This window comes from Chiroxiphia lanceolata, chromosome 5, assembly GCF_009829145.1.
Source record: "Chiroxiphia lanceolata isolate bChiLan1 chromosome 5, bChiLan1.pri, whole genome shotgun sequence".
Lineage (NCBI taxonomy): Eukaryota > Metazoa > Chordata > Aves > Passeriformes > Pipridae > Chiroxiphia > Chiroxiphia lanceolata.
In genome coordinates, this window is record NC_045641.1 from 11,826,022 (window position 1) to 11,849,320 (window position 23,299).

Here is a 23,299-nt window from a genome sequence, read left to right on the forward strand (position 1 = left end):
TATATTGCCTGATTTTCCTACTGTGTATTGCTAAGTGCTTTGACTGAAAGTGGATTTTTGGTAGAAGGTAGCTTGAAGCCAATATAAGCAGTTTTTCACAGCATTTCAACAGTTTGATTGTTTCACTTGAGGATACTTTTTTCTCTTTTTTTGTGTCTGAATCTTCCAAAGCACATTACATGAGTGTTTTGTTTGCTGTGAAGAAAGAGAGGCTACTTCTTATTCTGACGGGGAGGCCATCGCTGAGGATGAATTCCATGTAGCAGAGTAAACCTACAAAAGCCACAGATTAAAAGAAAGATGTGAAATATATTTTCAGAATTCGCCCAGCTTTTAAAAAGAAAAAAATGCTTGCACGCTGCCAACTCCACAAAACTGCTCTCTTATGAACCTTTTGATTGATCTCCAGAATGAGGTCTTTATTCAGACCATCCCGATTTTCCCTACCCCTTTGTATCTTCACAAAAACTTGATAACTTTAAGATGAAAATTGCATTATAAAAATAGTTTGAAATTGGCCATTATGCTCAAGCTTAGTAGTGGAGACTGAAGGGCACACTGCAAATGCATGTATGTGTATATGTCGTACCCAGATCTTCCTTTCCTCTCTTCTTGTTTCCCTCTCATAATGCCATTACAGAAACCTGATTTTCCTTAAGAAACCAAGATTAAAAAATTTCACTCAGTTACACTGGTGAGTCTGTACTGACTTTTGGGATTCACTCTTGATTTATATCTGTCTGAGAGTTAATTAAACTCTAAGCCTTAATGAGATCATTTAGGAACAGACCTGCAAGGACAAATCATGTGGCTTTCTACAGGTGAGTAGGTCCAGTGAACTGACTGGGATTATTCAGCCTTTTAAGTTTTTGCCGAATCAGGATTTTTGGTTATAACTGGTCTTTCAAGCTCTGAAGAGAATATGAAATATTAAAATGTGTTTAATACATGAAAGAAGATTAGTAACTACAGCGTCATTGCTATGGCTGTAGTGAACTAGTTTATATAACTACAAACAATAATTTGAGGATTTCTATAAAGCTTTCTAACATTACACAGTGTAAAAGAATGCAGTATATCTGACCACATATATATTAAAACAACAAAACTGTAATGCTTGATACAATAATTATATTGACTGTCCCATGATGATATTGTCAACATTAAATATAAGGTAACTTAAGAAAACAAACACAAAAAATGCAGCTTGAAGAATGAAAGGGAGAGCATTTTGTTTCAGACAAAAGGTTCCTGCAACAGTAAATGTCACTATAAAAGAAAAAAACAATTCAAGGAAGAGAAGAGGAAAGATGGAAAGTCTTAAGAGACATATAATTAGAAGAGACGATGATAATGTACGTAACGGAGCAATTTGTGTTTCTGTGGTCCGAGGGCCGCTGGCAGCGGGGCTCTGGACGCAGCTGCTCTCCAGGGTCCTGAACGCTGAAGGACCGCCAGGTTGGGCAGGAGAGGAACAGAGGAGTGATTTAAACAGGAAATATGAAGTGAATGAGACCAAAACTACTAAAAATTTGAAATATTAGATTAGATGGTTTATAAGAAGTAAGAATATGCAGTAATTTTATTTATCAATTAATTTATTTATCTACTTATTTATTTATTTACTTATTGAAGTAGGGATTGCGTTTCGTGTACCCTGTGCTATTTCACTGTGGTTCTTATAGGGAATGTGTATGTGCATGTTTTTGCATGCTCATGCACAATATTTAGAAAAGAGTTTGATGTGTTCTGCTGACACAAACTTCCCATTGTTGCATTCCTTGTGCATTAGATCTAATCAGAGATATGCTTCTATTCTGCTTTTCAGACTGAGTTAATTCCCTCTTCCAGTGGGCAAGCACACCACAGAGTGTTTCATTTACTTGTTATAGTGAGATCAGGAAATCTATTGTTAATTATTATGGTTTCAATTCCCAACTCAGCTGCCTATGTCAGATGTGCCATTGTGTGTTTGACTGTTAATGACTAGATGGAATATTATGTACACTATGAATATGAGGTGCTTTTTTTAGGCAAACTGTTCTAGAAAGAAAAAATCAAAATGGTATCAGCAAAGTCTGATAGTCTCTTACATAACTGATCAATAATTGATTTAAATACGGAACTCTCAGTTTTAGGTGTGCATATAGGAAATAAGTGATTCGATTCGTTAGACTTTTAAAATGGACATAACATGCAAAGACACATCTTTTAAAACAGCATATGAATACAGAGATAGATACTATTAACAATAATAATAGAGCACATGTTTATTAACCAGAAAATATTACCACGCATATGTAAAATGCTGAAAATACAAGAAAAATGAAATAAAATAATTGAAATAGTATTTGATCAGTCATGTATCTATCATACCTCATACTTACAAATAGATACAATTCTTTTATATGTATTTTGGTTAATTTAATTATTTCCTGTTGTTAGTAGGAACTACTCAGTCAAACAAATAAAAAATATAGAATTTCAGTTTAAACTCCTAGTCCCAGTGAGTTCCCCACATTGGGAGTTTTAGAGTGGAAAAGCAATAGTATGAAAAATGCTTAACTCCATGTCCCATATAAGATGAGGAGGCGGGGAGGAGAAATCAGCCACTTCTCCATAAAATGTCTGTTGGCTTCAGTGGAAAGTTACAGCCTTTTGTAAGTAATCATTAGGAGATACAATAGTGAATGTGACACCATTCTCTAAGTACTAACAGTGGACTTGGACTATTTTTGCAAAAAGTATAGGACTTCCATTTTCTTTTGCCAAGGTATTATAGCATCCCCATATAAACATGGCTTATTTTAAACAAAGTGTGTTAATAAAGTATATACAAATAGAATACCAAAACTTATTTTGCATTCTTTTGTGAGTTCCTTTACTTTATTGTGACATTAAGTAAATAAATAAATAGAATTTTCATAATTACAGTTAATGGGAATGTAATAATAGAATTAATGCCTAACAAATTGATTTTCTTATTTTGTTATTAGTATTATATTAATCCAAAATTTGCAATTGAAATTTTGATAACTGTTTGAAAAAAAGGTTGTATCATACATAGGGACTAGTGAGCACTGAGCAAACATGCAGTTGAGCAAGTAATCTCTAGCAAGTAATAACTTGGAAGCACAATGCAATAATATTAGTGTGAGAAGGCTCAGTCAAGAGCATTGTTATTTTGCAATATTACATTGATCCCTCCTGCAAATTTTAACTTTCTTATTCTTTATCTTTCATTCCTTCTAGTAGTAGGATGAGCATTGCACAAAGGATTAAAGAATGTTTCCTAAAATGTAATTTAGTTCTTCTTAAATCACAGAGAAATAATACTGGAGTAGAAACAAAATCATGTCATTATTAATTAACCACAGTGATTTTTCAAATTTACACCTTAATTGTCATTTACAGCTCAGGAAATAATTTTTGTCCCTGAAAAAGTTTTACAAATCAAAACTTGTTATGCTTAACTATTTAACAGAAGAAGGAACAAACTTGCAAAAAATATTACTTTCATTTAAAATTGTATTTAATCAAACTATCATTTATGTAAAAGGAGAATTGGCAAAATCTTTGACCAGTTTTAATGGATTTAAGTAATCTTTTTTGCAACACACTGAGTGATTTTAGACATTTGCTGTCTTTACAGTTTCAGATCTTAAACTGGATAAAAGAGGACTAGGAAGCAGTCAGGAAGATAATGACATGTTTTTATTTAATTCTTTTCCATAAACAGCTGAAATCTAGGGAGATTCTTTCCAAACTATTCTATCTATTTCCTCAAAAGAACAAGCAAAATTATATTTTTTCCTATTGGACAGAGGACAGTTTTGCATAATTCAAAACATGATGTCCTCCCAGTTCCAGAGAGGGAAACTATCAACAGTTGGGCAGTCATAGATGCAGAAAGACATTTCCAACTCTAGCTTCAAATAAAGTAGGTCACATTCTGTAAACTCAGACCAAGTAGAGCTTTAATTTTTGTAGTCAGTACCACAAGAGTTGTGTGATTAGGCTGCTGTTTAATAAATGTGACGTCTTTATACAATTCTCTGGGAAGAAGGGGTAGAGGTCCTGTAATAAGAGAAGTGTGCTGAGAGAGTCAATCAAGTGCCATTGGAAGAAGAATTCTACAGTGTGAATAAACCAGTAATTGACATCTTGTGGCTTCCCCTATTGTAATTCAATTATACTGCATCGAATTCCAACAGGGGAAAGCAGTAGGGGCGCAGATCCTCGCTGCCATGCTACCATAGACCATCCCACTAACAGGCACTGGAAACCAATTAAAAACTTACTTATTCGAAATAACACACTTAATGAACACACTGACTGAAGAGGACTATAATTATCTTCTTCTTCTCCTCATGAGCCTGAACAGGCAATATTACAGTCTCAAGGAGAAACAGTTAAACTATCCCAAGAAAGTTAAATTGATATCCTCCAAAAAATAATCAGGCATTTTTATGGGTTTGTCCCCCCCATCGCTACCCACCTCTTTCTGCCAAAGTTATTAAGACTACTGAGCTTAGCAGTTAGATGAAGATATTCAGTATTCTCTGAAATACAAGTCCCAGAATTGGTTTGCAAAGAATTTTTGTAAAAATTTGGCTGACAGTTGCACATTTCATCCCCCAAACTTTCTACAAATTAAATAGTGTGGAATTTAGTTAAACCCTCTACAAAATTTGTACAAGGGAACAATTTTTCCACTACTCAGTGTTAGTGAGGCTGCATGTGGAATACTGTGTCTGAATGGATCTCCTGGAGCAGGTCCAGTGAAGGGCTACGAAGATGATTAAGAGACTGGAGCACCTCTCTTATAAGAAAAGGCTGAGGGAGCTGGGCCTGTTCAGTCTTGAGAAGAGACAACTGAGAGGTGACCTTATCAATGTGTATAAACATCTGAACGGAGGGTGTCAAGAGGATAGAGCCAGGCTCTGCTCTGCTCTACTTGGTGCCATACAATAGGAGAAGAGGCAATGGGCAGAAACTGATGCACAGGAATTTTCCACCTGAACATGAGGAAGAGTTTCTTCAAAAAAGGACAGTAGGTGCAGCCAAAGCCCCAACCAAATCCACCTCAAAACTGGTAAACTTACTGATTCTAACTTACAGTATTTCTGAGGGTTCAGAATACTTAAAATAGCGTCAATGCTACTTTTACTGTGGTTACTTGTAGGCATTAGGATATCCTCACTCATCAGTAATATTGATGTAAAGGATCTGAAGTCAATAGTGGTTTTCCTTCTTTAGCACTAATTTTCAAACATGGACTTGCAAATTCTACATCTGAGGAGTAATGGAAAAAGAAAAAATTCGTGCCTGTTTGCTGCACAAATTCAAAAAGACTTCATAAATACATGACATATCCGTTTTCTTACTGATTGAACATAGTTGCATTTTTAAGCATATACCTTTTTGACTTGTGTATAAATAAACTGTAAAAAAATGTAACCTAATTCTATGGTTTCTTTTAGGAACAAATCCAGCCTTAAGGCTGATATATATTATAAATAAAATAGGGATTTTTATTGTTATTTTATGTTGATATATGCATGTTTTTACTGTTTTGAGATTAACATTGCAAATATTGAGGCTATTTCTATCACAAAGTAGACCATTAATTTATTTTTGTCACGCCTCAATAATTTGATTATGTCTGTGTTGTTGTTTAAATTAAAGCTCTAATTTTTAAAAGAGTATCATTTAAAACCAGTGATTCTTCTGGGAAACTTTCAAATTCCTCTCAAAAGATTACAGGCTATAAACTTAATGATTAAAAAATACTGTATTTACTTCTTGAGTCAAGTATCAGTTTGTACAGATTTTTATTTTGCTAAGTATTAGTGCACACAGTTTCCAAAATATAATTGTTAGCTGCATGTTTGAGACAGGTTTTCATGCATATTTATTACATGGACGGGTTTAATTAATTATGTATACATCTGTATATATATTTATGTATCTATGTGCATGTATACACATAGCCTTTAGATAGAAATAATCCTCCAGTTTCTTCTAGTGGAATAGGCCTGTACTTACTACTGCATAAACATGTAAATTCTGAATGTCTTGTCCCTGACAATGTGTATGGCCACCCAGACATTATAAAAGGCTTTTTTTGGAAGTCTAAAATAATTGCTCTGTTTCTTAGAAACTAAATTACTTTCTTTTGAGAGTCATAAACCATACTTGGCACTAGATGGATGACCACAGCATTTCATTGTTGAAACTCTGTAGTGTACTCTGTTTTGCAAAGTGGACATTTTTGATGACTGTAATAAGTATGCATGAGATGTGATCCTCTTTCTCATCAAGAAATTCACCACATTCAATGGAAGTCCTGTGCAGAATGACACAACTGCATTCTAGTAGTTGATTTTAGGTTGGAAATTTTGTTGAGCTGCCCCATGATTTACACAGTATTGTAACTACTATGAGTATCAGGCAGGGTAATTTGTGTCTATTTGCCTTTTCAGCAATGACAGTTTAGGCCTATTTCTTTACTAAAACCAAATTTTATGTTGACTTTATAGCAATAAAAAAAAAGTTGCCAATATCCGAGTTAGAAAACACTAGTATGTATGTCATTCTGTGTTCTGAGTTCTGAAGACATGTAGCTTGGCTGTCCCTCCTAGGCTCTTCAGATGACTTTCTCAGCTGACTCTCTCCTCTTTGACCCATTCTAGCCAATATATGTCATTACCCTTCTTTCACTATTGTTGCTTCAGGAGAGTGAGAGTAAAAAACTATTAATAGAGTAACTGCATATGGATATACAGAGTCCCCCAGAATTGCAGAATTGCACTTGCAACCAGAAACTTAGATGATTGAGATGGAGTTGTTTGGTTCTTCTGTCTTTTGTTGGTTCCTATGGCCTTCATTGTTGGGATCATCATAAACACATTCAAGTCTTAAGTGTGCAATAGTCATTAGATATCTTTCTACAAGAATGTGCTTACATGACAGGAGTCCTACTTCTCAATTTCTTTTCAACATATAATAAAATTAAATGTAGCAAGGCAAAATTCCTTTTTTTTTTTTTTTTACTATGAAGACTGGTTTGAAAGAATGTCATATATTATAGTTATGGGATTTTCACTAAGCCCTGGGACTCAGTACTGGCTCCTGCCAAAAACTCATCGACTATGGCAGAAATCTGGGCTATGATTGGAAAGATGTGAGGCACTCCTACTAGAGTTTTACTAAAGAGGATGTGTCAGGGTTAAAAACCTTAAGTCTCTGAAAGTCAGAGCAAGGTAGAGTTGTTAGTATCAGTCTAGTAGAGACCAACTAGTAGTATGGTGCAGATAATCCATAATTTCTCATATAACTCTTTTCCCTCAGTATCCTAAAAAAATCCAGGTCGCTTGTTTGTGTGCTTATCTAAAGAATTACTTTATATCATAAGAATGATAGTATGGAAACTAAAAGGTGGAAATTTGCATTCTATGTGTAGTGCCAGAAGGACTGAAGTGTCTGTGGTCAGATCTGTAGTTAATATGAGATGGGTAAATGGTTATTTCTTATATTCTTGGCAACACTGGGAAGCATTAGAAGTGCCTGTGCTGGATAATGGATGGATGAGTAGGGTTTCCGTCACCTGAGTCTTTAAGAATATGGTCATAGGAAAATGGACTTAGATTTCTTCTGGAATAGGTGATACATCACATCTATACATTTAAAGTTTCTCAGAAAGACTGATTAAATGTGGATACGTACTTTACTCTTAACTTAGTTTTGCAGATGTTTCCTCTTTGTTACCATTTCATAATCAATGCAAAGGAGATATGGTGGATGAAATTCTGGTCTCATTAAACCTCATAGAATTTTTTTAATGGCAACTGGGGTTAAAAATGCAGTATTTTATCAAGAGTCTTTGTTTCTCATAAGATTGGCTTGCAGCATATTGTTTGCAAGTAATTCTGACTTCTAGAACAATATTTGGGTATTTCTGATTACTTGGCAATAACAAGGACTCTCAGAGAATCTGAATTCTTTCAGTCTTTTAGAGCCTAAATTCCAAAGCCCTGCACAGTATGGTAGCTTTAATCAGGGTAATCCATGGGAACAGGACCATTGGATAAGCTACAATTCAGAAAGTCAGGTTTACATGTAGTGGCCCTTATGTCAAAGATATTTTGAATTGCAATATAATAATATGAATAAAGGACTAGTAATTGTTTTCAGTTGAGTACGGTCCATTTGCTGATGACGTATTAAATATGGCTTCAGCATAAATATTTAAAGATTTTATTGCAAAAATTCACAATTGGAAAGAATCTATAAAGGGGTACAGAACCAGCATCTAAGAAAAAAATAATAATAAAAAAATGTTTATGTAGGAATAAGCCCCTACTGTTAAATATTTAGGAGGGTCGTGGTATCCAAACTATGTGTGATTATTACCACTGAAAAGTTTAATTACGTATCTTCGCACTGTGCCTGCTTGTGTGGATTGCTTAGCGGAGAGCTGGAAAAGCAGAAGAATGCCTAATGATTTCCTCCGAGCTCTGCTTCCCTCTCTGCTTTGTAATGTAAATGGCTAGTTTGAAACCCACCACGGATCCCTGCGCTCAATCCCCGAGCATCCTCTCTGATTTTAACCGGAAGATCACCTGACCGCCCCCTGAAGCTGCCCCTTTCGGAGGAATCTCGGCGGCGCTGGGTCGGGCAGGGGTAGGTGGTGGCCGGGGCCGGGGGCCGGCGGCGGAGCCGAGCGCCCGGCGCTGCCGGGGGCGGAGGGAGCGGGAGCGCCGGGAGCGCCGCTGCCTCAGCCCCGGAGAGAGGGAAAACAAAAGAGCTCAGCTGCAGTTTTGTGTTGCTGTGTCTGGCTTAAGCAGAAGATTCTAGACATCCGTGCCGAAAAATCAAAGCACAGCTGAGACTACATCTAACCGGGAAGATATTTTCTACCCCCGGGATGGGCTGGATCCGGTACAGGTGGTTTGCGGATCATGCGAAGACAGACGGGCTGAGAGCCATGGAAAGGTGGGATAAGGCGCTGTCTCTCTTTCTTGTCTTTTTTTTCCCTTTTCTCTTTCTCTTTGGATTTGTAAAGCGGTATAGCCGGGACCTGAGTTGAGGTCACTTAAAGAGATTAGGTGGGGTTTAATTTCACAAAACAAAATCAAAATGAGAGGCACTACTGTGTTCAGACAGATGTTGAACCCAAACTTGGGCTGAGTTGGACTTGATTTGAGCGAATCTTGTGCTGCTTTTGATGTTGTCTTTGTTTAGAATAGTTCCTGCACGAAGCACAAGGCTTTAGGACGAGCTGCATGCTTCTGTCACAAATTGTCAGATGACTGTTCCGATGCTGGTAGAATTTTGCCAGTGAAGCTGCAAATGAAGGCTTTGGAGGTTAGATTTGTGGAAATAGGAAGAGCTGTTGACTTTGAATTCCCTGTGATGCAGGCATGGTTAGAAGTTGAGCTGTGGTTGTTGTTGTACATTGTCTGAATCGTAACAATGGGCAGTTTGAGTAGAGCAAGTTTGAATGGTGTTTCTTCAGCAATTCCAAATGCATTTCTCTCCTGTGATCTTTGGCTTTTCACAAAGGGCAAGGAATTTGTTTTGGGTTTTGGGGTTTTTTTGGGGTTTTTTTTGGTTTTTTGAGGAAGAAGTCAGGAGATTTTTTTAAAAATATTGAAAATAGAAGTGAATTAACATTTTTATTTGAATGGTTGTTGTTAACACCAGCATGCCTAAACATCTAAAACATATCCCAGCAATTTCTCATTTCTCCTACTGGGCAGATGCATTTCTTTTGTTCCTGAATTTTTTTCTCTGCCTTTTTAGAACAAAAGGCATTTGCTTTTTTCTTTTTTTTTAGTGGCAGCAAGAGAGTTATATATAAATTAGCATTTTGTACAGGTTAATGCTCTGCTTCACTCTGAAGTAAACTGCCTTAAGGTATTAGGAGAAAAGGGGGTGGGCAAACAGGGGGAAGCTTGACCGATGCCCAGGAAATACTGAATTCAGATGGATTTAGATCATATAGAGAAGCAGACATTTATCTGTAACTGGATTTCAGCTCCATGTCATGCAAAATCTGCAGACCATAGCAGGGAGATTCTTAGCAACCAATAAATCAGATTTGTAATGGGCCTTTAAAAATGTCTGTGAGGGGTGACTGCCTGGGTCCCCTTTGGCCAAATTAAGATGCAATCTGACAGTACAGTGGCATCTGTGTGCTGACATTTTCTCATGAACCTAGTGAAAAATGGCTCCAGATCTCTTCTTCAGTCCCCAAAAGACAGTTTCTGAATGGCCATGCATTTTCCCCCTGTATTGTTTGTTATAATTACTATTCTCTCTGATAATGTCTGACTGGCTTGTTTTGCTTTCCTTTCTTTGACTGTTTGACTAGCTGAGGGGATGTAGTGGACAGTTGTTTAACCTGAAATCAACACCTCATGCCAGTACTACTGCTAACAAAAAACCCCACAAAACAGAAAATAAAAAAAATGCATGTTGCAAATGTGTTGTATAAATACTGCTAATAAAGCAGCTTCTGCCAGTACTGCTGGAATTAGGTAAGTGGGTTGAAAAACATGTGTCTTAGATAATGTGCCACCCACAATACAGGTGATAAAGAAATGCCAGCCAGTGGTGAATGCAACTGACAGGTAAAACTGAAAAGCCTAAAAAAAGGCACGGGAATATAAAGTCCTTAAGGGCCAGAAGCGGAGGTATTGGTACAAGCATTTGTTTATCCAAGGGAGAAGTTCACAATCAGATACTACAAGAGCAAGGGAGGAGGAGGAGGAGGAGGAGGGAGGGGGACACTCCTTTAATTGTAGTACAAATGTGTTCATTGGGAAGAGCCTCATATGGAATGGCCATTCAGTCTGACACCACAGCTCTTCTTCAGTGCTTCTGAGCAGGAGTTGCAGCCCAAGTGTGGGAGAAGCCTCTGTCCATGCATGTGTGGAGTGAGTGCAGGGGAGTGAGGAAGGGAACCCTGTTTCTCCAGAGTGATCTGTGCCAGGGAATTCATGAGACAACAGGGAAGTTCGCTCCGGTCGACACCGCTTCTTTAAATGTTCCCTGAGATAAAGGGGCTACATAGCACAACAGTAGGGCAAGTAGCAGGCAGAAGGATAGCTGTGAGAAGTTGTGAGTAGTATGGATCCTCTCCAGAAAATGTGGCTGGTGTTTTTTGTGACTGCTTAATAGTGCCTATGGAGACTTTTGAGCAATTTCTGTATTTACTGGACTCCTCTACTTTTTCTCCAATTTAAGGTTATAGTTTCTCTGTATTACAAATACAATTTTCAGCAAGAAAAGAGTAAGCTTTAGAAGCTTCCTTCAGAAAACAAATGGTATAAATATTTTGCCATTTACCCATTGCAGGAGACATTAAATTTTAGTTGCTCCTTAAAAAGCATGTTGTGTGCAGTACTTATAAACTCCACAAATGTTACTTGCCAGACTTGTAACAGTCTTTTAGATTAATTTTCATAGACCTAAATGCTTGGAGTTATGGTATAAAATTCCACTACTGCGGGAGAAGAGTGAAAAAGGAACCTTAATGCCACATGTAGATCCCATTGCTCCTTTTGTACAGGTAGATAATTTGACAGTTGTAAACATTTTGCTTTGTGGAAAGTGACACAATTGCACAATGGGATTGTGAAAAAGAAAACAATCATCTTGCAAACCATCAGACAAGCAGAAATGTCAACAAGAGATGTTCAAATAGAGTTAAAATGCTTTGAGTAACAGAAAGATTCCAGATGCCTTATCCACACTGACCATAGTTATAAAGCACGGGAATACAGCTACAGTTTTAGAAGCTAAACCAAACCAGGCTGATTTTAGAGATGTGTATGTACATAATCAGAAAAAAAATTGGAGTCTGATATTGAACAGGAACAAATTAGATTTCGGAACTTAACTGGACACAATAAGAAAAACTGGATTAAAGATCACCACGGACAGAAAAGTTTCCAGAAGAAATTAAATGAGCAAACTTAACCCAAATGAAATGCATACATCCAACTAGTAGCATTGTCAGTCAATTTGATTATTAACTACAACATCATTTGAAGTGGGTTTTAACATTGATAGTCTGATTTAAGAAATGAAGCAAGACTTTTGACTTTTATTCTCATTACAAAATAAAAATTACCCAGGGACTTTGCTTGGAAATACACATTTTCTCGTAGTGCAGCACTGACACATTGGACCTCTGTAAAGGGGGAGGGGGAAACAAATATAGAAATAAAATGGTGGCACTTTGAAAATTTCTCACCACGACTTTCTGCAAGCTGTGTAAATACATCCTGTGGATAAACATAAAAGGTCAGCATCGTCTTCTGGCTGTGATGAAAATAAATAATAACAAGAATTAGATAGATTAGTATATACTAACATGAAAAAAGACTCAAATCCAGAGTGCCGAAGTCTGAGAAAATTATATTTATGTTGAAGCAGTCCAAGTAGTGATTGTCAGTGTTCCAGCTGACAGACTCAGCAAACAGCCCACCTATTTCCCATTTCAGCAGCAAATGCCTATACAGCAAACATCATGCTCTCTCTGCAAAATAAGCTTAAGAACATTAAAGGCCATATAGTATTCCCGGTTGCCCTAATACAACCAGTTTAAATCAAGTTTGTTGTGAATGATATCACTGTAACGGGCTGACTGTAGCCCATAGGGCCAAGAAAAGAGTATGGTCAGCATAATTTACTTCTTTTTTTTTTAATAAGAACATCCCAGCTATTCCTCTGTCATTGCTTCCGCATGTTTATAGCACATCCCAGACCCATGTGTCTCTGTTTCTAGCACCAGATAAAAATTTCAGCCAGATCTCTCTCTTGTCACACTTGCAACTGTTTTCTGGCTATGTTATGCTGTGGCATAAAGAGGAATATGATTTTTTTGGTGACCTTTGGTGTTTGCATACAGAGTATACCCATGTGTTAGTGACTGCCCACTGTTTTGTAGAAAATTAAACATCAGTGGTAGGGTTAGCTGAAAACTGTAAACTAAACACTGGCTGGATTTGTTCTTTCTCTGAACATGGAAGATTAGGTTGACTTTGTCAACTAAAGAAAGAAAAACACTCTCATCTGGAAACATGCAAGATACTCGAACCTGACATTATGGTCTTATTCCTGTCACCCTTCTAATTTCTTTGTATTTTTCCTCTCATACTTTTTTCCTGACTCTCCACAAACTTCTTTACTTGTGTAAACCTTCTTTGATTTGACCTTACCAACCATCTATGACTTTTCCCTCCTAACTCAGCTCCATGTTCTGGGACAGTGAGGAACAATTTCTGCCACCAGACCTTTCTTTGATCCAGGTGAAGTAAAAATTTAATGCTGGGGAAGTAGGTTGTACAGAGGTGCATATCCAAATGCCTTACAAGAACACGATACTCTCAATCTCATCAGTCTCTCTATGACAAAAAGGAAATTATTTTTTATTCCAACATCAGCCAGACCTACTGTAAAGAACTTAACCCATATTCCCATGGTTCAAACTGCTGAAGGAAGCAATGAGAGCTGGTGTCTTTCTCGGGACACATTTATAATCTGAATCTATATCCTGAATACATTCATATGAGTGGTACTAAAGGAGAGTGAGGTTTAGGGCTCAGTTCTGCCTCTCTTGAAATTGGTGCCAAGTTTCAATCTAGAGATGAGACAAGAGAACATTTAGTAGGGAAAAGCTGATCTTGCAGAGGGGCTCAGATTAAAGACATTTTATCACCTTAGTGGCAAAGAAAACAAGCAAATAGGATTGACAGTGGGTGATCACGGAACCTCTAAACCCCCCTTATGGAAATGTGAACCAAAATAAAAAGTGCCTGGGAAAAATTCTTTAATCTGAAGGTATTAGGAGTTAAGTCTTTACAGCCATGACAATCCCCATTGACAGAAATGCTCATAACCCAGAGGTGATGGAATACAAATAGGCATGGATGTGGGAAGCATTGCAATAGAGAGCACATCACAATAAAAGCTCTCTTTCTCAGTTATCCTTTCCTTTCCAGTCAAATAAATAAATTGCAGTGATGTACAGTGTGAAGAATTATTGCCACTAGAGTGCTTTGACAGAGATGACTTAAGTTATAAAAGTCTGTCCCAGATAACAGCAAGTAAAGATTGCTGGAAGTTGGTAAAGGTTTAGGAACTCTTAGGTTCTAGATTGATTCAAGCACACTAATTGGATATGGATTGCCTAATTCCAGACTTAGTCATCTGCTGAGAAACCTGCTCTGATGGGAGCACAGAACCTTGGCACTCCTGTGCTGCTCGTGCTCTCCATGTGTTTCTGCTCCCAAGGTCCTGGCTAAAATCTTCAGGAATTGATGTTGGCCAAAGTTATTAGAGTGATTCTACTCATCTCTGTGAAGCACGATGGCAGAAGCCATGATGAGTCCAGGAGGTGATAGTATCCATTATGAAACACTGGTGAGCAGAGCCCCGGCAGGGATGGGACCTTCAGGGCAGAGTTCCCTTTCATCCAAGGATTTTTCACCTTCGGAGTCAGCTTCTTGCAAGAAACTCTGAAAGGTAACTCGGTAACTCTGTAATGTTATGCAATCAGATACAATCCAGCATTTTGTAATTTAACAATGCTGTAATCCAGCACGTAACCCAAAGAGGAATGAGAAACGGTGCCTGTCTTATTAAGTAGAGTTCCCCATCACATGGTTAGGATCAAGTACATCAAAAAGCAAAGCTTAAATATGACACCAGCCACTGGAAGATTCTATAAATCTAGAAGATCTAGAGAGATTTGCAGATGGCTGAATAAAGGAGCTTGGTCAGATCATAGTTGTTCACTGTCTTGCATGGCTGAGGCAACTGGAAGCGTGTGTGCATCTGTCTTCAGAGCTCTGCAGCTCCTGAATGACAGAAGACGACCCTGCAGTTTTGGTGTTTCTTGTTCAGAAGATGTGATAGAAATAGGTTCTGGGAAACACGAGTGAGCAGTTTGTGAAAATGTGGGTATCTTTGCCTCATTTGCTTTTATATTCCTGCACCACAGAAATCTTTATATCATGAGTGGTGGCTATCCCTTAGATAGCACTAAGAAGACCGGGATGCATAAAAGGAAGGGGTAGCTCAAAACTTCCTTGGGTTTTGCATTGCTGGATTTTAAAACCTGGAATAACTGAGGGGTTAGTCTGTTCCCATTCTGTCATCTCAGCCATCAAATGCTGTTGTCAAACCAACTGCAGCAACACAACCATCAAAAAACACCTGCCTCTTTGCCTTTTGGAAAGTCCTTCTGAAAAAGGAGTGTGCCGATAGGGAGCCCTTTATTGTGTTGGGGTTTTTTTCTTCTGCAGATTCAGCAGGTGCTATATATTATCCTTTACAACCTTCAGCCATTGGGAGCTAGGACACTGTAATTATGTTCCCTGTTCATGGAAGTTACTGACTATTACTGTGTGAAATATGAGCTCTGCTCAGAATTCAAAACTAAACTGAGGAAGCATGTTCGCTGCTGCTTTCATACCACAGAATAATGATAGTGTTCATTTACGGTAGTAAATACTCTCTGCCCCTTAAATGGTGGAACCTGTATAAAAATACCTTGTTGCTAATATGGAAACAAGTCAAATTCCCAGTGCTGAGACTTCACTCCTATAAGTAAAATTTTAAATTGGTGTAGTTCATTTTATTAAATAATTTGTAGAGGTTCACTCCTTCATAAGTGTGAAAAGAAACTAGGAGGCTAACACAAAGGAAGTACACAACCACTTTTAAACAGAAGTAACTTTCAGTCATTTCTGTAGAGGTACTCAGATCTCAGGGCACTTCCCAATAAGTTGTCTTAATTGCACATTGCTCTTGAATGTTTATGTGGGTCGGTCTGTAGGTACCCGGAGCCAGTTCCCTCAATGACTCCATAGCAAAGGAGAAAACAAAAGTTGGGTTTTCAAGCTCCTGCAGCTCCTACTTTTTGCAACCTCATCCACATGAGAATTGCCTATTGTGAGGTTTCACGACTTTCTGAGTAAAAAATGTAGCCTGGTTTTATCTTGCTCTTTTCTCTCCTGAAGTTATTCAGAGGAAGTGAGATATAGTGGGTGCCTTCTGCACTGTTCCATTAGGATAAATAATGTATGCTGTCTATTGTGTTTAGAAGAATGCTTCAAAGAAAACTCTCTATGGCATAGTTGTGATAACAAGCAGGAAAGAAATAAAAGGAGAGAAAGCACAAGAAAATATAGGTGCTTTGGCCTGCTAGTTCAGAATTGCAGTATTTGATACTAGTGTGATTCCTTTGCCATGAGTCTTGGCAGTAGCCACAGCAGTCCACAGAAAAGGATATGTTGCCTGTTGCTGCCCTAAAAACAAACAGAAAGTTTTTGTTCCTATGTACCTCCAGAAGATAATGTGCAGACTGTCCTTGGCAGAGGCACACTGCACTGAGACCAGCTCTTGAATATTTTCTTGTCCTGTTCATTCTTCTTCCCACTTTCATTTTAATAGGAGTCTCACATGCCCACACAGTCTCTCACGGAAGTGACCATGGCTTTTGAGAAGCACTGAGGTTCTCAGTTTGTCTCTCCTCACATCAGGTGAATGAGTCTGTGTGTGATTGTCGCTAGAAGTGTTGGTGCACCAGACCCACCAGGTCAGGTGTGGTAGATCTTGAAGGTAGAGGATACATTCTTACCCTCCTACCATGCATTACTTTTTATTGTGCTATACGTTTTGTTCATCATTTCTGTGTGTAAAGATTAATATATTTGAATTATCCACTGTAATAAGAATATGTGATCAGACAGTCCAGACTCTACCTCCACAGCAGATACAAAAATTATTGGCAAAATATCCTAAATGTTTGATATGAAACTTGCTTCCTCAGCTGGAGTAACAGCAAGGGGTTTAGTCCAGCATCCTGCTTTTTTACACTGGGAAAGAATAGAAGCATCAGGCAGTATAGGGTAATACTTTCGTTTTATACCTGTCATTTTCCAGTTTAAGTTGCCAAGATACTATGATATTTTCCAAGTGATATGACATTCCTGTTCTGAAGCACAGATAGATGTTTATGTGGCCACACAGTGCAGAAGAAATGTCATTTCCAGTGTTGGTCCCATGAATACACGCTCAGTGGTGGGTATGTAACCAGACCTTTGCACCTCAGTATAGGGTGACCCAGTATGGAGGAAAATTCGTTTGTTATGTCTTCATCTGAGCTTACTGCTGCTTTGGTGATGATCATATCTTCAAGCACATCAGACCTTCCTGTCATCATTAGAAATAGTTTAAAACTTGAAAAGTCAAAAGCTTTGAGTTTTGGTTAAGTCAGCATGTAAATCTGAAAATGTGTTTCATTTGTGATAAACACATTTTTGTGCATATGAGTCATGCGTGGCAAAGGCAAAGTACTGTAATCCAAAAAGAAAAAAAAAAAAAAGAAAAAAAAAGAATCAGAATGAACTCTTTTTTGGGAAGTTACTATCAAAAAAATCTATTAAAGTGTTTGACGTAGAATGTGCCTCCTCTTCTGAGTTCATAATATTCTCCTGCAAATCACCCTTTCTCTGTTAGAGGAACGTTTTCCCCCTTTTTTTGCAGACATGGCTTTCAAATGCCAGTGATAAGATTAACTTGGTTGTGCATATGAATTTGGTTTGCCTATTTGTTTATCCTTTTTAGGGTTTTCCTGCCCTTCCCCTAAGGTGTGAGGGGAGATTGGATTGAAATAGATAAATGTAGATGAACAAATGCATTTTTGTCTTTGAGTGCACAGTATCTGTTTTTCCTTAGAATTACTGACCCTCTCTGAAAATGGTTATCCTTGAGTCTTGACTAGAACACCTCACACTGACAGAGAGAATTGGCCATTGTCAACAAAAGTTTGTAACCAACTATCTCTGCACTTGCGAGGTCAGTGGGAGAGAACGTGTTTAAGAAGCTGAGTGAGTGGCATGGAGGAAGACAGAGCATGGAGAGGAGCTGAGACCAGAGAGCTTGGAATAAAGCTTCAAGAAGGAAAAGAAATCCAACAATTTATAGAGAAACAGGAAAGGCAATAAAAAGCAAAATTAGGAGAAATTAGGAAGAAAGATTAAAATGACTGAAGGCAGAAATAGGAATTCTTATGCACATCCTCAAGCTGTCATGGTAAAGAATATAAGCTCTACAGCTTTTCCTTAACTTCTCCATGGAAATAAAACAATTATCATGAAACTATTCTATTTTATTCTTCAAAGAAGTTACTTAAAAGCAGTTCCCCATTGTGGAAAGATTTGACATCAAGAACAGTTATTGTCTCTCACAAGCCTTCTTTATGGTTACTGTTTAACTCAAAAGCCAGAAAACTGACACCCAGATGTCACCATGCTACCTTAACAGAAGTGGATGGTTTTGCCTTATTGGAGCTGAGAAGTAGGGAGAAAAATTTCTTTGAAAAGAAGAATAATTCTGAGCTGGATTGTGTCCTTTGGTCTGCACAATGAGAGTTAAACCAGTAAACTTTCCTTCCCCAGGTGGGAGAGGCTTTCAGGGCAGTAGGGTCCTTCGCTTCCACCCCAGGCTCTACTGCTTACTCATGATGCTCATGCCATTCCTCTCTTGATCTCAAACATTAATGTCTCACCATCATGATTTCCCCCCTTCAGAAGGACCCTGGTGTGTTATACTGGGCTCCTCTCCATCAGGGCTGTTTGGGGAGGGCTTGGTATCAGGGTGTTTGCTGTGGCAAAAAGTCTTTATGCAGGTTTTCAGCATCCTGGTGAACCATAGGCTGTTGAGGAAGGAGAGGGTAGGAGAGTGAAGATGGAGAAACCCAATCATTGTGGCCTCTGCACGGTGTCCCTACTCATGTGAAAAGGGAGAGAAGAAGCAGTATAAGAGAAATGGTCCATAATCCCTGCTGCTTCATGGCATATTATTACATGAGTAAGAGATAAAAGTGTGCTTTTTGATAGAAAGTCACTTTCTAGCACTTTACCACTCAGGTTCTTTGAGCCTGAGCCTGAATGAAACCTGGCTAAATAAAGCTCTAAAACATGTGCTTTATCTTAAAGTCCTCGAAGAAGAAGTGTCTTCACTACTAAAACACATTAAAGCTTTATTACAAGCCATACTCTGATCTCAGGCACTGTGGTGTAAATCTGCAATTACTCACTCAAAATCGGTGGTATTATCCTAGCAGTGGAAGAGAACAGGTTCACCCCTTCCTCCCAAGCAGAGGGATGAATTTGTTCCACATTGTTGGCACAGCAAAGTTCTCATGACATAGTGCTGGCACTTACTTTCATTTGGATGATTAGAATTAAGCATCACCTTCCTTTTGCAATTATACTAAATTTTGTTAAATCATTATCTTTTTAACCTTCTGTCTACACTGTAGAAAGCTTACTTTAGGTAAAACTCACCCTTTTTTATTTTTCTTTAAAATTCTATGCTTAGGAGTGTTTCCCAAAACATGGGAATGAATGAACAGTAAAAACATGGCGAGCTAGTTGTCTCTGTAATGTTGCTACCAATGTTTTTCAGTTTTCACAATGAGAGATGCAGCAAATTTGAGGATGGCACAAGGTTTGTCAGTTTGTAATAATGACAAAATTTCTGGGCTTATCAGAGAAGAGGTGTAGATGATGGCTAATGAGGAGTCAATGTTGCAATGTATATTAAAGTTAATATTTAGGATAGCAGCAGGTAAGACTGTAGGGCAAGAAGAGTAAGAAGGGGCCTGTGTATCAGAGAGCTGATAGAGCAGCTCTCAGAACCTCTTTCAGCCAGTACATTGCAGAGGTGCTGACCTGACCACATCTCACAGATGCAGGCAGCCTTGGCAAGAGACAAAGAGTAAATGTGCACAAGAGAGGTGAATAATTTTATTTGCTTAGACACTCTCCTTTTGCACCCCAGGTGGCAGTGTCAAACTGAGAGGATATTCCAGGAAATAATCAAGAGTTCATTTGTAGGACCATTAGTCCTAATCCTCTCATCATCCTTATTTTTTTACAGTAATATCATGCACTATTTTTAGTGATAGTTGCTCCCTCTTTACTAGTTCTTCACAAATAATTCCTTTTTCCCCTCATTAAGATGACTATTAACTTATTATTTTTTATGTCTGATGCAATATTTTCTACAGGTCTTGATCAGCATCATTTGTACCCATTTATGAAGAGAAATTTAGTGTCCACCTTAAAAGGGTCGTGAACATGCAGTTCTACATTTGACATGCTCTGTATCTGTACAAATGTATTCTACTGTTCCAGGAATTCAACATTCTTAATATAAAAGCAGATTGTACAAGGATTACTTTTTAAAAGTGTAAACCATGCAGTATTAAAGCACTCCAAAGTACTTATCCATCCATAATGCAAAGAGAGACACTAAGAGGTTCATATACCTCTTAGATTAGAGTTTTGCACTCATTTTTTGCATAGTAAGGACCAAACCTGAAGACTTTATGTGTAGTAGAGGCAAAAATAATAAATTATTTAACAATTTCCCATTAATGAGAACCAAAACAGTGACCAGCCATTTACATTACCGGAGTCATAACACTGCATCACAGATTGCATACTTTTCTTTTAAATTAAAATACCTGTACCATTTTTTCAGAAGTGTAGAATTGAAAGAGACCTCTGAGCCATTGAATTCAGTCCCCCTGTAATCAGGGGCAACTGTATCATATATTCTCCTGGATAAGCATATCAGTTTTTGTACACTAAATGTGTGGAGCACCAACTATGTTCTCATCTGTTATCAAAGTGTTTCATTGATTTCAGTGCTGTGCTCTATTCACCAGTTAACTAGGCATATCACCTTCACTGACCTAAATACAGACATTTTGCAGAATAATCTCTCATCCAGCAGCCAGATTTGCTGCTTTATACTCTTCCACCTGTCTAGCTGCATCGTGATCATATTTTTTCTCTTCTGAATTCCTTTCTTTTTTATTTGTTATGTTAGAGTCATAGTCATAATATTAAGTAATGGGTGATTTTTAGATGAGTCAGTCAATACAGAGGAGAATAATTTCTAATTTTTGTTTTTAAAATAAATTTATTTTAAAATTGTGTTCACAGTAGAGGTTGGTTTAACTTCTATTGCCACAGTACACACTCAGTTTGTGTCAAACAAACCTAATTTATTAATGCAAAGAAGCTTTGTCCTTAGTGCCTCAATCAAGTCATGTACTGCAGAAAAAAGTAGATCATTCAGCTGTTAAAAATGCTTGATGGTGAGACTTCCATTATGCCAAATCCACCTCTGAACTCTTGGTTGTATCTGTGCTGCTGATGGATCAGATGAATCAGTGAAACAACTCTCATGTATAAACTTGATTGCTGTATATGCTGCACTCTCAGTTCAGATGTCTGACATTTCATTATGTTTAACCCCTTTAACTGTGATTTTTGCTGTGTTCTTCATTAAGTCTTACATGATTTTAACTTTAAAGGAGTAATGTCACACCCCTTTGATCACATCACTTTATTTTATTTTTTGTGCTTCCACATTTTAACATGGTCTTAAGTCTATCTTCCTGTGACCTTGCTTGGTCCAAACTTTGAATAAAGAATTTTCTTAGAAAATTAATACAGGCCATTCCTTCTACACTGTTTTGTTGTAGGGATCTCAAAAAAAATCTGTAGTTGACAAAATGAATGTTCCATGAGACTATTAGAATAGTCTCTTGAATACTGGAAAACAGCAATGAAGAAACAATTTTTTTTCTGTAGAGCACCCAACTCTTCATATTAATAGTCATCCTTTGATCTCCCCCTGGAGCTGACAAGATAGGAAGCAAACTGGTAATTTTCAGGGTTTATATCTTCTAATAAAAAAAGAAAAAAAAAGGAGAGAGATAATTGCAAAAGCATGTTTCATATCAATGGGGACTTGCCTAGTTAAAGATCCAGACAGGCAAAAAACAAAATCTGGATTTCTAAACAGCAGTTTAGGTACTGTGCTAACACAATCTTATGGTAAAAAATAGTATTTCCTGCTCTTAAAATTGTAGTTTGTGTCATAAATTGTATTACATGAACAAGATATTCCTTGTGGGGGAGGTTGCTTTTGTCTCTTGAATATTTGTTTTATCTGGTTCTTTAAAATACTGTTACCTTGGCCATTAAGAGCTGCTGTGACTCTGGGTCTCTAGACCCTTCTGTCAATGAGAATTCAAACCACTTGGTTTACAGACAGCGTCGCCTGCAGAGAAATTAGAGACTGAACTCAGTAGTGAAGTGGTAACTTCTAGCTATATTCACAAGTGTCTCTCAACTCTGAGATGTCACTTGAGAAAAAGCCACGTTGCAAAATGCTTTGAGACGCTGCTTTTGAAGTGACAAGAGGAGACTGACAGATGGGAGAGCGGGGTAATATCAGGTACAAAAGAAGCAAGAGATGGCCACATATGGACGACTGGGTGCTCTAGCCTTTGCTGAAAGAGATGAGTGACTTAGAAATACATAAAAGCAACTGCCAAGCTTTCATTGGCCACATCACTGAAGACAATTGAAAATCTATTTATTTAACTTATGGTTGGAGAAGATATTTAGCTTCCTGAAAAACTTTTTTTTTTTTCTGTGAGAAATGTTGTGTGACCTGTAAAGAGATGACTGAGGAATAGAAGTACCACAGTGACCAGTGAATTCTTAATGAGAAATACATTTTCACATAAGAATTTCAAAACAGAGTATACCTCTGTAAAAGCTGCCATTTTAGTAAACACCCACGCGAAATTACTGGGAGATTTCTATAGCTGACATTAGAAATGTAAATTAAAAAGAAGTTTAAAAACTCTTCACACATGTAACATAAAGTAGGAGGAGTGTGTGCCATGCTTTTCATCCCATGTAGCTTACTGAAAACATTGATATCCCAGGAACAAATTGGCTATTGGTTCTGGCAGAACAAGTCACAGGAAAGAAATGTGATAAAATTACAAGAAACCAAGAGATAACCATCCAAGGATTGTACACCTAGATTCTAAACTAACAGAAACGAAAGAGATATGAAGTCACTCCAAGAAAAGCGTTAGGACCTGTGTCACAGCTTGTGGTAAATGGAGAAATAATGAAGAAAAATGTCATGCATTTGTTTAGAAAATAACAAAGAGATTGACAGAGTAGGAAGCTGTGTAATTGCTAAAGGAAGGATATTATTATTTTTTCCCATTAACCTGATGATGGTGTTAGTACAGAAACCAAATCTGAAAAGAAAATATTGTTGTGAAAACAAAATCCAAGGTTGGTAAGCAACTGGAGGAAAAAGCAGAAAATTCCTGCTGTTGATGGGCATTTCTAAATAAGCTGAAATCAGAAAAAAAAAAAAATAATTTGGA

General features: G+C 37.6%; 1 protein-coding gene across 16 annotated transcripts in view; it reads left to right on the forward strand.

Moving 5' to 3' along the window:
* Positions 1–23,299, forward strand: part of MAGI2 (membrane associated guanylate kinase, WW and PDZ domain containing 2) — a 718,675-nt gene that overhangs the window by 317,453 nt on the left and 377,923 nt on the right. Inside the window, exon 1 of one of the 16 annotated variants that reach the window (XM_032689606.1) lies at positions 8,753–8,997. The exons of the other annotated variants lie outside the window; for them this stretch is intronic. The gene's annotated coding sequence lies outside the window, so the exon portion shown is untranslated. Of the gene's footprint in view, positions 1–8,752; positions 8,998–23,299 lie in introns of those variants that run through there. 16 annotated transcript variants of the gene reach the window in all.